The following is a 14,710-nucleotide window of genomic DNA, read 5'->3' on the forward strand; positions in this document are numbered from 1 at the left end:
CTTTACAGGAGCAGCTCCAGGGGAGGTGCCTGGGTGCAGGCAGCTGTCTAAAGCCAGAAGGAAGCAATAGGGAGGGAAAAGAGGGATAGGATGGCCAGACTTTGAGTTGTAAGTGAAGGAGCTCAGGTTGAAAGAGTTTAGAGAATGGACTGAGGGAACAGGCCAGGACAGAGCTCCAGAAAAAATGCAAAAGACTCCATTCTAGGTTAGAGGAGTTTACAATGAAGGAGGAGAAGAAGAAAGTAGGTGGAGACAGACAGACAGACAGACAGATAAATGGACTAATAAGACCAAGATATGGCATACATTATAGGAAGAGGACATTGTAGCAGAAAATGTTGCCGGTGGGTAAGACACAGTGTTTGTTCCAGGGCCCCATCCAGGTGACGGTGGCTCTGGTGACAGCCATTTTGGAATCTTGGCCTGCAGTGGGGCAAGGGGAAGATAGGGAGAGAAGATAAGTCTCCAGAAGAGGAAGGAGGGTTTTGAGAGGAGAATGGAGAGTCAGTGATGTGTGTGTGTGTGTTAGGCCAAAAGTTGATGTCATGTGTCATCCCCAATTGTTCCTCGCCTTTGTTTTTGAGATGGCATCTCTCATCTCCTACTGACCTAGATCCACTACTTTGGCTAGGCAGCTTGGCCAGCGACTCCCAGGTCTTTGTCCCTAGCTCCCCAGTGCCAGGGGTTATAGGAGTTCAAAGTTCTGCTCCATTTCTACATGGAGGCTGGGATTGAACTCAAATCCTTATGTTTGTGTGGCAGGCACTTTCCTGACTGAGCTATCTCCTCAGCCTCTGGTTTTGCTTTCCAGACAGGCTATTATCAATGTCTCTCATTACTGTAGCAAAATATGTGACAGAAGACATGGCTGAAGGCAGGAACTTGGATTATGGTTTCCTGGACTTCAGCCACTGTTTTTACTTCCATTGGTCACGGTAATGGGAGCACATGGAGGGGTCTGTTCACGTTATGATGGACAGAAAGTGGACATCAAGGACAGGACCAGGGACCAGTTATGACCTTCGGAGGCTAAGCCCTGCCTCCTAAAAGTTCCTCTTCCTCTCCAGACAGCATCACTAGCTGGGGATTTGAGCCTATGGGAGACTTTTCATAGTCAAGCCGTAACCAAGGAAACCAAGGAGTAAAACCAACCATGCTTAATGCTGATGGGGAGAGTCTGTAGGAAACAGGAGATTGCAGGCAGACACAGGGCTAATCCCTCCATAGGAAGGAAGTTGACCGGGGATTGAAAGTCCCCATCACAGGGTAATGGGGGTGACATGGTTTATTATACAAGAGGGAAGAGAAGAGGGAAGCAGGTGTGTGTGTGTGTGAGAGAGAGAGCGCGCACATGTGTGTGTGTTAAGAAACTTAGGAGCAAAAGAAGCCAAAATATTCTGAGGCCGTTGTAAACACATCTGTTTTCTTAATTTCAATTTCAGGAGTTTAGATCCCAAGAAACCGATGTAAATGCCAGTGGCCTGGTTGTACTTCCAGCCTGGAAGGCAGGAACAGGGGACTCCTCAGGACAAACTGACTACTCAGACTTTTTAGTCTTGTTTGTGGGTTTGTCTTTTCAAGAGAGGGTCTTTCTGTATAGCCTTGGCTATCCTAGGACTTGCTCTGTAGACTAGGCTGGCCTTAAACTCACAGAGTTCTGCCTGCCTCCGCCTCCCAAATGCTGGGATTAAAAGCGTGTAGCACCACAGCCTGGCTTACTGAGACTGTTGAATAAGGTGGAAGAATGACCACGGATGATTCCAAACACCAGTATAAGGTCTCCATGTGCGGTAGTACAGTCACACCACACACAGCTTGTGTCTATACACATGCAAAAGTGTGCAAACACAATACATGTACAACATACAGACATCAAAAGAAAAATGATGGAAAAGGAAAAAAAGTGCAGCTTTAGTGAAACATCTAAGACCTTAAAAAGCCACCTTCTGAGCTGGCTTACACAAGCTCATATTCATCAACTGCCACAGGGTTTCTCTGTGCAGTCCTGGCTGTCCTGGACCTTGCTCTGTAGACCAGTCTGGCCTTGAACTCCCAGAGATCCGCCTGCCTCTGCCTCTGAAATTCTGGGATTAAAGGCGTGCGCCGCCACTGCCCAGACAACTGTTACATTTTATTCAGTAGTTCCATTTTTGAAAATTAACATTTGCTGGGCGTGGTGACGCACACCTTTAATCTCAACACCAGGAAGGCAGAGGCAGAGGCAGGTGATGGTCATCTTGGTGAGACCTTACCTTAAAATAAAAATAAAAATAGAATAGGCACAGGGTTTGCACTCATCAACCCTTCTTTTCTTCATTTATCCACTTAGCCGCTTACCTTGTCCGTCTTCTAGAAGCAACCGGGATTTTAAATCTTGTTAGAGACGCCAGAGCCTGTAGGCACCCTTGTTTCTGTATCTAGTTGCTCATGAACTTTTGTTTCTTAAACAAAATGGACTTATTTACTACATAAGCAAGCTTCCAGCTTTCCTTCACGTCCAGTGGCACCTGATCTACAAAGAGGGGAACTGTACGTGCTTGGCTTCTAAGCCCCCAGTCCACTGACCTGGGGTGGAGGTGGAGGCCACTGTGAGATGGAATGGAGAACTTCTGTAAGCACCTCTTTTTCCGGGCCCAGAACCACACTTGTGAATTTTGGAACAGCATCCTGACCTCTTTTCTGAGTCCTGAAGCTTCTCAGGTGCCAGTGAGGGATGTGGAAATGCCCCATATTTATTATTGCCTGGGATGAAATCAAGTCTACATAAACTGGTATATACGGGTCTTACCTTATTAAACAAGTGTCTGAAATGGTACTCTTCTCCCAAACACGAGCAATACTTAGTATGTTTATGTTGCTGTACCAAAGCAATTGAGTAAAGAATATAGATTTATTTCTTACAGTTCTGAGGGCTGTGGAGGCCAAAGTTAAGGCCAACGTGCTAGCTGACTCAGTATGAGGTGAGGGCTTGCTTGTTGCGTACAAGGGCACTCGGAGTACTCTGTGCTCACAGGGTAGATGGCAGAAGGACAAAGCTCATCTAATCCCCCTGAGTCTTTTTTTTAAATATTTATTTATTATGTATACATTATTCTGTCTGTGTGTATGTCTGCAGGCCAGAAGAAAGCACCAGACCTCATTACAGATGGTTGTGAGCCACCATGTGGTTGCTGGGAGTTGAACTCAGAACCTTTGGAAGAGCAGGCAATGCTCTTAACCACTCTCCAGCCCCCCGCCTGAGTCTTTTCACACAAGAATTGATCCCCTAGATCAGAGTGGGACCTTCAGGACTTCTTCAGTTATTAAAGGTCCCAGTCTTCACCTTGACTTTAAATTTTGACATACATCCAAACAATAGGGGTTTTCTCTATACTAGATATTTCTTCATGTGTGTTTATATATCTGTGTGTGTCTGTGTGCACACGGGTACATGTATATCCGTGTGGAGGTCAGAAGTTGATGCCAGGGAATGATCTTCGATCACAGCACACCTTGTTTTGAGACAGGGTCTCTCACTGGATCGGAATAAAATGATTTGTCTAGACTTGGCTGACCATTTCCTCAGGGCCACGTCTACTTACTAACTACACTGGATAGTCAGGTGGTATATGATATGGGCAAGACCTCATTATTTGTGTAGGCAAGACCTACACAGTCTAGAGTTGTATAGATATAAAAGCAATGTCCATGCTAGGAGCAAGAAACCTGCCTATTCTTGTCCACCTGATGGATCTAGATGACCTACAGCTATATAAATTGGCCATGTCATTGATAACATTTATCATTTTTCTTAGGGTTATATAAAGTTTCCCAGGGTCTACAGTTCCCTCGGTGGCTATTTGAGTCACAGGGAAGAAAAAAAATTCTCCAGAAAGCACAGTCTGAATAATGGCAGTCAGTATTGGGGGATAGACGCTCATGGCTATGACCCACTCACAGAGTTTTGAAATATAGGTTGGGTGGAGAGGAAGTGAAGCTTCCTGTTGAAGTTTCATTTATAGCATGTGTCTGGAAATTGCTAAATGTAATTTCTTGGTGTAAAATAAACTGCAGAAATCTGGCCTGTGTCCGTCTGCTGCATGTTTATGGAAGCCATTCTGTCTGAAGCTGAGCATTTGTAAAATTATATAGTGGCACCAACAACTACAATTAGGGTAACAGATGTGACCCTCTTCCTCGGCTGAAAAGCTGTCAAGATCTCAGCAACCAGATCCAGAAAATATCTGGGAACTCTTAAAAGCCACACAATCCTACTCTTGTGAAGGACAGCATCAACATTTTGTCTGTTACACATTCCTTTGGTGTCTTAGTACTTTCTCCCTTCCTTTGTTAGTGGTTTTAAAAAGATAAGCATGGGACTAGAACGATAGCTCACTTGGTCAGTACTAGCACCGAGGAGGTAGAAACAAGAGGACATCCGGGGCTTGATGTCCAGTCAACCTGTCAAATAGATGAACTTCAAGTCCCAGTGCGAGACCCAATCTCGAAAGCAAGGCAGAAGAAAAAAGAGAGCTGGAAGGATGGCTCAGTGGATAATGTGATTGCTGCGTTGTTGCAAGGAGGGTTGCTTGTTCATCCCTGCCTCCCAGAACCAAAATAATCACACAGAAACTGTATTAGTCAAATCCCTGCTTGGTCCACTGGCTCTAGTTTCTAATTGGCTAACTCTTACATCTTAGTTTAACCCATCTCCATTAAGCTGTGCATTGCCAAGAGGCAGTGGCTTACCAGCAAAGTTTCTGCATGTCTGACTCTTGTGGCGGCCCCATGGTATCTCTCTGACTCTGCCCTTCTTCTTTGCAGCATTCAGTTCTGTCTTCCCTGCCTACCTAAGTTCTACCCTATCAACAGGCCAAGGCCGTTACTTTATTCATTAACCAACAAAAGCAACACCTAGACAGAAGGACCTCCCACACCACTGTGTGAGTGTGAAGACTAGAGCTGGGGTGTCTCCAAACCACAGAAAAGAGAGGCAGCAGGTGTGGTGGGCACTCGTCATCCCAGTGCCGTCCCAGGGAGCCAGGGAAAGAGGATTCTCAAGGAAAGCTGAACAGCCAGACTAGCTGGAACGGCAAGTTCCAGGATCTGGGAGAGGCCGTGCCTCATTAAACACAGTGAAGAACAGCTAAAGAAGACACCTGGCATCAACTTGGGGCTTCAGTACACATGTATCCACTTGTGCATCCCCACAATATGCTTCCCATGTCAACATACTCCACACACATACACACACACACACACACACACACACACACACACACACGGTGGAAAAGCTCTAAGAAACACTTGTAGCCTCCATGGGTAAATGCACACAAATGCTCGTGCGCCTGGACATTCACACCCCTCCTGTGTGTATATTTGTACCCCTCCTATAAAGCACTACCCAAAGAGAAAGAGCATCTTAGAAGATTTGATTTGGTTGGGACCCATTGATGTCTAGAGGGCCCCAACCATGGTTTCACAATAAAAATAGGTTTAAGGAAAAACGATATTAATTTCAACTTGATGTGATAAGCATTGGTGTTGTGGGAATTCATTCAGCCAACTGCCTTTTGGGTACCGGCCCATTAGGGCGTGGACTGATAAGTCAGAGTTCTGTTTGCAGCTTCAGTGCCCACAGAGGACCATGGCTCTCTATTGTAACTATTCCTCGCATAAATAGTTGTTATCTTTTATTTGAGGCTCTTGTGAACTTCCTTAATTATGTCTTCTTTCTGGCACCCAACATGGGGCTTGAACCCACAACTCTGAGATTAAGAGTCTCATTCTCTACCAACTGAGCTAGGGTCTGGGGTCTGGGCCTCTGAACTCAGGTCCTCATGCTTCATATCAAGGACTTTATGGACTGAACCATCTCCCTTGCTTCAGGTTATGATTTTAGTAGAGGCTGTTGTAATAATTACTGCTATCCGTTAGTCTTCTGTAGGAACCTGACCTTCATGAACTCCTGGCCTTCTGTATTTACCTGTTTTTGTTAGGGTTTGATAGAAGTTGAACCATTTTAATCCTGAAAATTTTCATGTCACCCGTATCAGAGGCTCTAGAGCTATGGTCTTTAATCCTCCCCAACATTCTTGTGAGGTTAGTATGTCTTATCTACATTCTTTAAAGAAGTGAACCAAGGCTAAGAAAGACTGAGAGCTATTCCTGACTATGATAACTTACATTACCCGAATGTGGGAAGTCCTTCTGTATGTGTGTTGCTTTTATCAGTTAACGAATGAAGCTGTTTTGGCCAATGGCTTAGCAGAGTAAAGCCAGGCAGAAAATCTGAACAAAGATAGAGAATAGGTGGAATGGAAGGAGATGTCATGTAGCCACGAAGTAGAAAAACACCAGAACATTAGTGGTAAGACACAGTCTTGTGGCGATGCATAGGTGAACAGAAATGGGTTAACGTAAGATATAAGACCTAACTAGGTATGTACCTGAGCCATTGGCCAAATAGTGTTGTAATTAATGTAGTTTCTATGTGATTATCCGGGCTTGAGCGCCGTCTCCACTTCCATATCACCATTTGCTTTGTCTACAGTCCACTTTGATTTGGGATTTTTATTCTAAATCAACAGGAGGAGTGTGATGTTTAACCCTTATTGTCAACTTGGCTAGCCCTAGAGTCTCCGAGGAGGCACACTTCTGGGAGAGGCGTTTCAAGGGAAGTTTAACTGAAGAAGGAACTATCATGGGCTTCATGGTTGAGTTCGATATTAGCTATGTGGAACCCAGGAAAGGCAGCCCACTGTTAAACAAAGATCCCTGGCCTTGGTGTCAAACTGGCTGCTTGTGAATCACGTATTTCATTTATTGTTTGACCCCTAAGCCAGCGCTACACAATAGAGACTAGAATGCTACCTTTGATGCAAGTCATGTATAATTAAAATTTATCTGTTAATCACATTTAAAAAGTAAAAATAAATCAGTGGAAAGCTAGTCATATATATGGCAGAACCCAATTTATTAAAAATAAATTTAAATATGTCAGAAGAAAATTAATGAGGGATTTATAATTTTATAATATATACACTCATATATATTTATTTATTTTAGGGGCAGTATATATTTGGTGACACATACCTTTAATTCCAGCACTTGGGAGGGCAGAGGCAGGAGAATCTCTGTGAGTTCAAGGCCAGTCTGGCCTACCGAGCAAGGTGCAGGGGAGCCAGGTCTACACAGAGAAACCCTGTCTCAAACAACAACAACAAACCTCCAACCGAACAAACAGATTAATTTATTTTAATTATATGTGTATGGGTGTTTTGTATGCATGTATGACTATGAACCATGTGTGTGCCTAGTGCTCAAGGAGGTCAGAAGAGGGCCAGATCCTCTGGAACTAGACAGACAGTTGTGAGCCACCATGAAGTACTAGGAATTGAACTTGGATCCTCAGCAAGAGCAACCTGTGCTTGTAATCACTTACCCACTGCAGCCCCTATATTCTTTTTCAATACTGAGCCTTTGAAATCCAGTTGTCCACTCATAGTGCATCTCAGTTCAGACTAGTTATGTCTAAGTATACTCAACAGCCCCATGGTCAAGTGCGTATTACAGTGGATGTCAGGCTCTGTATGGGTTATCATCACACAAATTCTGGTTCAAATGGTGTCCCAATCCTTTCCAGTTGTGGTGAGAGTCAGGATTGCCCTGGAAACAGATCTCTGGGCAACGTATGTCGGGGAATTTCTGGATTGTGTTAAGGTGGAAAGGCCCTGATTCTCCCACTCCAGGCAGACACAGGTTAAGATCATTCCTGGTAAGCCAGCTCGTGGGCTACACAGATTATTAAAAATGGGCTAGTCCAGGTGCGAGAGTTAGCCAAGAAAAGGCTGGAACTAATGGGCCAAGCGGTGTTTAAAAGAATACAGTTTCCTTGTAATTATTTCGGGGCATAAGCTAGAGCTAGCCATGTGGGCGGCCGGGTGCTGGGGACGCAGCCCTGCCGCTCCTACTACTACAAGGCCCACCCTAAGTGTGGGTGACATCATTTCATGGGCTGGAGCCCCCTTCTGAACAAAACAAGGAGGAGCAAGCAGAAGAGCAGCATTTCTCTCTCCCTGCTTCCTGACTGCAGAGAGTATGGCCAGCTGCCTCTCCTGCAGCCAAATCTTCTTTGTTATGATGGACCGTGCCCTCAAACCATAAGGCAAAATAAACCCTTTCCTACTTGCTTCTTTTCTCGGGTATTTTACACAGCAGTGAGAAAGGTAACTCCTTTGAGCAGGTTCAAACTCTTGGATTTCCCTGTGAGACATTGTGGCGTAGTAACGAACCATGACTGAAAGCAACTTATGGAAGAAAGAGTATATTGGCTTACAGTTCCAGGGGAGTAAGAATCTGTCATGGCAGGGGGTCATGGCTGTGAGTGGCGGGCATGGCAGCAGGAGCGGGAAGCTGAGAGATGGCATCTTGAAATGCGAGTATGAAGCAGAGAGAGAAAACAAACCGGATGTGAGGAAAGTCTACAAAATGCTCAAATCCAGCTTTGAGTGTTGTTCTTCTTCTAGCAAGATCACACCTCCTCCACCTCCAAAGGGAGCCACCAGTTGGGATCAAGTGTTCAAATACCAAACCTATGCAGTAGGTTCTCATTCAAACCACGACAGTTATCTGCACCTATGTCCGATGTATTTGCACGTTACATGCATTATGCTAGTTAACATATATTTACTCTTTTAACGGGTATGGCCCATTGATGCAATTGTTTTGTTGCATTACTATGGCAACTATGTGCGTCAGCATACTGCCGTGAACGTCTTTTTCTTTAGAGCACAGTTGATTCTTTCTCTTTGTATGTCTCTCATTTCCTTGTCTCCTATTCTTTTCTAGGATTATAGAAAGTGAGGTTGGGGAAACTTCCTTCCGTAGTTGGTCCAGGAAGGGAGTTCACGTCTCTTTGCTTTCCAGTAAGCACGTCTCACCTGGGGGCACCTTTGTCTTCCGTGATGAAGTCAAATATAGCGTTCCTGGGTCCAAAGTAGAGGCTCTGAGAATATGCACAGAAGGAACCAAAGATGCCAGACAGAAGCTTGAAACTGCTAAAAAGCACCTTTCAGAAAGGCTTTGGTAGGAGAAAAGAAAAGGAAAACAATCCACCCTATTGTTTTGGAGACTAAAGAAAAGGATGTCATAGCACAAGAGAAAACACATGCAAGAATATGGATGTAGTTTTGCACACAGTCCCAGTGGCTCTAAGAAGATAATGGAAGCCTATTATGGGTCTGATTACAAAGATGATGGGGCTGGGTAGAAATATGGATTAAATCTGAAATTCCCAGTCCATAGCCAGCAATAGGAAACTTGAAAAGTCGCCATCACCCCAAGATCCCTGAAGGAGAACAGCAGCAGGTTCATTAGGGTAGGAGATTTGGGGGACCCGCCCACAGCCTGCCAGTCATCATGGTGCCAAGGATCAGGAAAACCCAAAGGGTAATGTCCCTTTCTTTGTTGTGTGCATTAGCTGGCATCTTGCTAAGGGTGGTGACTTGTCAGGAAGCAGACCCGTTGCTAGGCAACCAAGGAGGCTGAGGAAATTACCCTCCCCAGGCAGACAGAGTGCCAGGGGCCTCCAAGAGGGATTTGGATATTAACAAACAAACAAAAATGTGCTGCCTTAGAGAGGAAAATAATTTTTTTTTCCCCAGAAGGTTCAGTGCTAGAAAATTATGACATGGGAAGAGAAGGGAAGGAAAAGAAGAATAAGGACAAAGAGGAGGAAGGAGCAGGTTATCCTCTCTCTCTCAATCTCTCTCTCTCTCTCTCTCTCTCTCTCTCTCTCTCTCTCTCTCACACACACACACACACACACACACACACACAAATCACGTCACATATATGCATATGGAGGATGCAGCAAACATTAGCTCATTACTTTGCTGATTGCTGTGACAAAATACCTGGAAAAGGCCACTTAAGGAAAGTCACCCTGGCTTGCGGTTTAAGTGGACACAGTTGATGGTGGCAGTGAGGACACAGGGTGGCTCGGTGGTGGGTGTGGGGCATGCAGCCGGGACTTCTTGTCTCCTTTCCTGGAGCAATAGGAAGTGAAGAGAGGTGGCTTTGGGTGTTCTTTAGGCCTTCACATTTTCCTCCCTCTTATTTGGTCTCAGCCTCCAGTTTATGAGAGGGTGCTGTTCACATTCAGGGTGGGTGTTCCCTCAGCTAAGCCCCTCGCTGGAAACATCCTCACAGACATGCAGAATTGAGAATGCAACTCACCACTGCGGGCTGAGGGGGCTCTGCAGGCACCAGTGCAGGCAAGGAACCGTGAAGGGAGGAGGATGAAAACCCGGTGTAGATTGACTTGGGGAGTCTAACGACAGTGGTCCATTGTTGGCATATTTAAAGCACAGTACACTTTAGGGGAAGGTTTCCAGGTGACAGTCATTCCTATTCCTGATGGACAATAAAGCTTACGATGTTGACTGAGTTGTCTGTCCTGCCCGGTTCCTGCAATTGTTAAGTCCCAAAGAAATCACACAGAGGTCTACATTAGGTTATAAACTGATTGGCCCATTATCTCAGGCTTCTTATTAACTCTTATAACTTATATTTGCCCATTATTCTTATCTGTGTTAGCCACATGGCTCAGTACTCAGTACCTTTTTCAGTGAGGCAGTCACATCTTGCTTCTTCTGTGGTGGGCTCAAAACTGCCAAGGAATGGACTTCCTCCTCTCCAGAATTCTCCTGTTCTCCTTGACCTGCCTCTACTTCCTGTCTGGTTGTCCCGCCTATACTTCCTGTCTGGCTATTGGCCAATCAGCATTTATTTAAAATATAATTGACAGAATACAGACATCTGTCCCACACCATTAAGGGGTGACTACATAGAAACTCTTTACTAAGTACGTGTGACCACGAGGGTGGGTTCTATAGCTAAAAAGCCTAGAATCTAGTGTGGTCTCTGACCCAGACAGCATGGAGGTGGGAATGGTATAACGTACATGTGACATCTCCCTTAAGGATGGGTGACAGTTCAGGGAGGGAAGAATCTCAGATAATCATTCTGGGAAAGTGAGTGAGGTCTGCCTCTATAGCAAAAGGGGAGTGAGATTTTTTCCTCCACGGATATCAAAAAGGTCACCATGTCATTAACAAAATCCACTCCCAGCCTTCTGGGTGGAAAAACAGCTATTTTATTTCTTCCACTGAGGAGAGGCCCCTGTGTGTTCAGTGCTCCTGGTTTCCCTAATGACCTCTGTGCCCCCAACAAGTCTCTATCATCAGTGGGCATGGCTCTATCACAGGATGGCAAGGTCCTCTTTAACTGGCCGGCCTTCAGAAGGTTAAGACAGTCTATGTAAACAATGGGTTGGGTGGCTCCCCAAGTACTGTCTCTGGATGGATTGGTCATGTGTCATTTGGAAACTTGCTGGGTCTACTCTGCCGGGAGCAAAGACCTGTATTTGGTTATAGCCATCTTACTTCACAAATTAAGTAAGATATTCAACTCTGGAGGGCAAGTTCTGGGCCCAGAAAATAACCCTTATCTCCCCCCTGTGAGTTAACAAGGCCAGCAGACTTGCAGGCCCCAGGCATCAGAAGTAATTAACATTCCCCCTGTAAACATTTACAGACCCTCAGCATTTTCTTATCTCTTCCTATAGCTAGGGATGTCTCCAGACCTGACATTCCAGCATCCTACCCTCCCCTGCCTTTTTGCTATATAATATAATGCTCCTGGGGAAAAAAATATAAAGTTGGCAGCTTGATCAAAATACAGACTTGCTGTCCGTTTCTCGTGTCTCTTGTCCCTTCCATTCCTCCCCTTGAGGGTTCGGGATCCCGATTTGTTTCCCACTGGTTGGGACACTCCTCCAGAAACTGTTTCAGCAAGGCAGTTCGCAGCTACTGCTGAACTTTGTAGGCCACTGCTGCTAAGGAATGGCCCAGGTCTCAGATGTACAAGAAGGCAGTGTAGGAGCAACAATTCCATCAGGCAAAGGTAACAGGAGGTGAACGAGAAGTCAGGGCTGTTGCATTGGAGGACAGAGACCAGGGTTTACTGGGAACTTAGCTCAGTGGAAGCAGAGGGATAGAGAGGCTTTAGGGATAGGATGAGCTAGTGGAAAGTTCTAGGGGAGGTGAGGGGAAAGGTCACGGGTGCTCTGTGTGTGCTAGTGAACTCCTGAGGTCTTTATGACTGGAGGACTCTGAAGAATTGGAGCAAGGTGTGCCAATGAAGTCAGACTCCCAAAGACACGGTAAGAGAGGTGCTATCACTCTTGATGATTGTGTGTGTGCGTACGTGTGTGCGTGTGTGCATGGTGCAGTGAGCCTGTGGAGGTCAGATGACAACTTTTAAAAGATGTATTTATGCACCGCATGTATACGAGTGTTTCATCTGCACACCCAAAGGCGGCATTGGATCCCATGGGACTACAGCTACACACGGTTGTGAGCCTTCATGTGGGAGCTGGGGTTGAGCCAGGGGTGCCGGAAGAGCAACCAATGCTCTGAACCCCCGAACCACTGCCCAGATGACAACTTCTTAGTTCTCTCCTCTACCTACGTGGGTCCTGGAGATCAAACTTAGGTGCTTAGGCTTGTTAGAAATGTCTCTACCCTCTGAGTGAGTTCCAGGACAATCAAGGCTACACAGAGAAACCCTGTCTTGAAAAACCAAACCAATACAAAACAAAACAAAAAAAACCAACCCACCAAACAACAACAACAACAGCACCTAGAAAGAGAGCTGATTCTGCCCAGGAAATGCTCCATCCTTTGTTGAAGGATTGTTGAAGGAGAAAATGAACAAAAAAAAGCCCAGAATCCTGTTTCTAAAGGTGAACTAGTAAATGCTGACTTTGTGACAGGAAGCTCTGCTTTCTTTTCCATTTTTTTTCAGAGTTTGAGGAGTGATGATGATTCTCTATTTCTCTATTTATTTGTTTTGGTTCAGAAGCCGGGTCCCTAATGATGAGTCCAGAATAGTGCTATACAAATTGAATGAAAAGAAAAAAATAAAAAGGAAAGGAAGGACCTGACAGCTCCTAGGTATGGTGGAGGAGAAAGTTTATTGTAAACATGTGGGAGGGCATAGTCAGGCAGGGAAATCTGGGGGAGTCCAGAGTGGACATGGACTGAACTGGGGCCATGTGTGGAAAGGGAGAGGGGAAGGGAGAAAGAGGGAGACCAAGTGCAGCAGCCAAGAGGCCAAAGCTCTAAAAAGGGGGGGGGGTAACTGCAATGTCTGGATTATATAGAAAAGAGCCTCTTGGGGAAGAGTGGCCCAAGCTCTGGACTGGAGAGTAGTATGTGGTTATGTGAACATATTCCACTGTAGAGGTCAGACAAGGGTATCAGATCCCCCGGAGTTGGAGTTATAGGCACTCTACACTGTGGAGTTGTGAGCCACCCTGCATGCGTGCTGGGAATTGAACCTGGGTTCCCTGCAGGGGTAGTACTTGCTCTTAGCTGCTGAGCCATCTTCCCAGTCCTAACAGCAAACGTTTACCAGCTGTGATGGCTAGCCATGGCTGTCCACTTGACATCTAGAATCCCATTTGAGTCAGGCCTCGGCGTTCGCCTGTGTACATTAGATCCATTAATCTTGATTAGATTAACCGAAGCGGCAAGACCTTCCCACTGTGAGCGGCATTATGATGGCCCGTACCTCCACCTGTGAGCCACACAGCACCCTTTCCTTTTAGTTCCCCTTCTCAGGGTGTTTTATCACAGCACAGGAAAAGAGGAAAGACTGCATGCAGGCGTCTTTACGGCTGGTTGGCGTTTCTTCTCGATTGTTGGAACGTGTCGTACTTTTATGTGCTGTATTGTGATGTGGGCTTTGTACATATTACTATGTGCATGTTGTAATGTGTATTATGTGTGTGTCATATGTATTATGTGTATGTTGTGATGTGCTGTACCGTGGAGTGGTGTGTATGTTGTGGTGTATTTGTGTTGTGTGTTGCATGTCTGTTGTGATATAAAGTGGTATCTGCCTTGTGATGTGATATATGCCTTGTTGTGTGTGAGTTGTACATGTTCGGATACGCTGCCTTGTGATGTAATGTGTGTGCTGTGTGTGTTGTTGGGTTGCACTATGAGGTGATGGAATGCGGCGCCTATCTTGTGCCGTGTGTGTTGAATGTATTGTCACATGTATGTTGTGATGTGGTGTACTGCAATGTGACGTGTTGTGTTGTGTTGCAGGGGCTGGGGTGTGTCGTGCCTCTTGATGGGATGTGTGCATTGTGTGCGCTGTATGTGTTGTGATGTGTGTGTATTGGGGTAGGTTGCAGGGTGTGGTGTGCCAGCGAAAAGACCCTCCAGTAGCTATAGAGAGACATGCAACTTTGAGCCTCTCCACCACCCAGCTTGCCGCTGCCCTCTTCCTTCAGGACACTCTATTCAGTGACGTGGGTGGGATTAGTGCTCTGCCCTGTGTCAGGGACGGAGAGAAAATAGAATCAGATGTGGGTTAGCAGTAGGATGCGGAAAGAAGAAAAGATAATTCACTTATAGCCTGCCGAGAGCCAACCAAGTATCCCGGTGGGAGACAGGGCAGGCTGTAGACTTCACGTTCTTAAATAGAACTCTGTTTTGACATTCTCTTTGCTGCGGCTCCCCCACGCATGTCTGTCTCAAGAGCACTGGAAGAGGCGGGAGATTGCTTCTCGTTGCCCCATCTGGTGGCGAGCCTGGGAAACTGCAGGCTGCTGGAGCCCTGAGATCTTCTCCACGACCAGGAGTAAACAGAGGTA

Source organism: Microtus pennsylvanicus, chromosome 16 (assembly GCF_037038515.1).
Source record: "Microtus pennsylvanicus isolate mMicPen1 chromosome 16, mMicPen1.hap1, whole genome shotgun sequence".
Lineage (NCBI taxonomy): Eukaryota > Metazoa > Chordata > Mammalia > Rodentia > Cricetidae > Microtus > Microtus pennsylvanicus.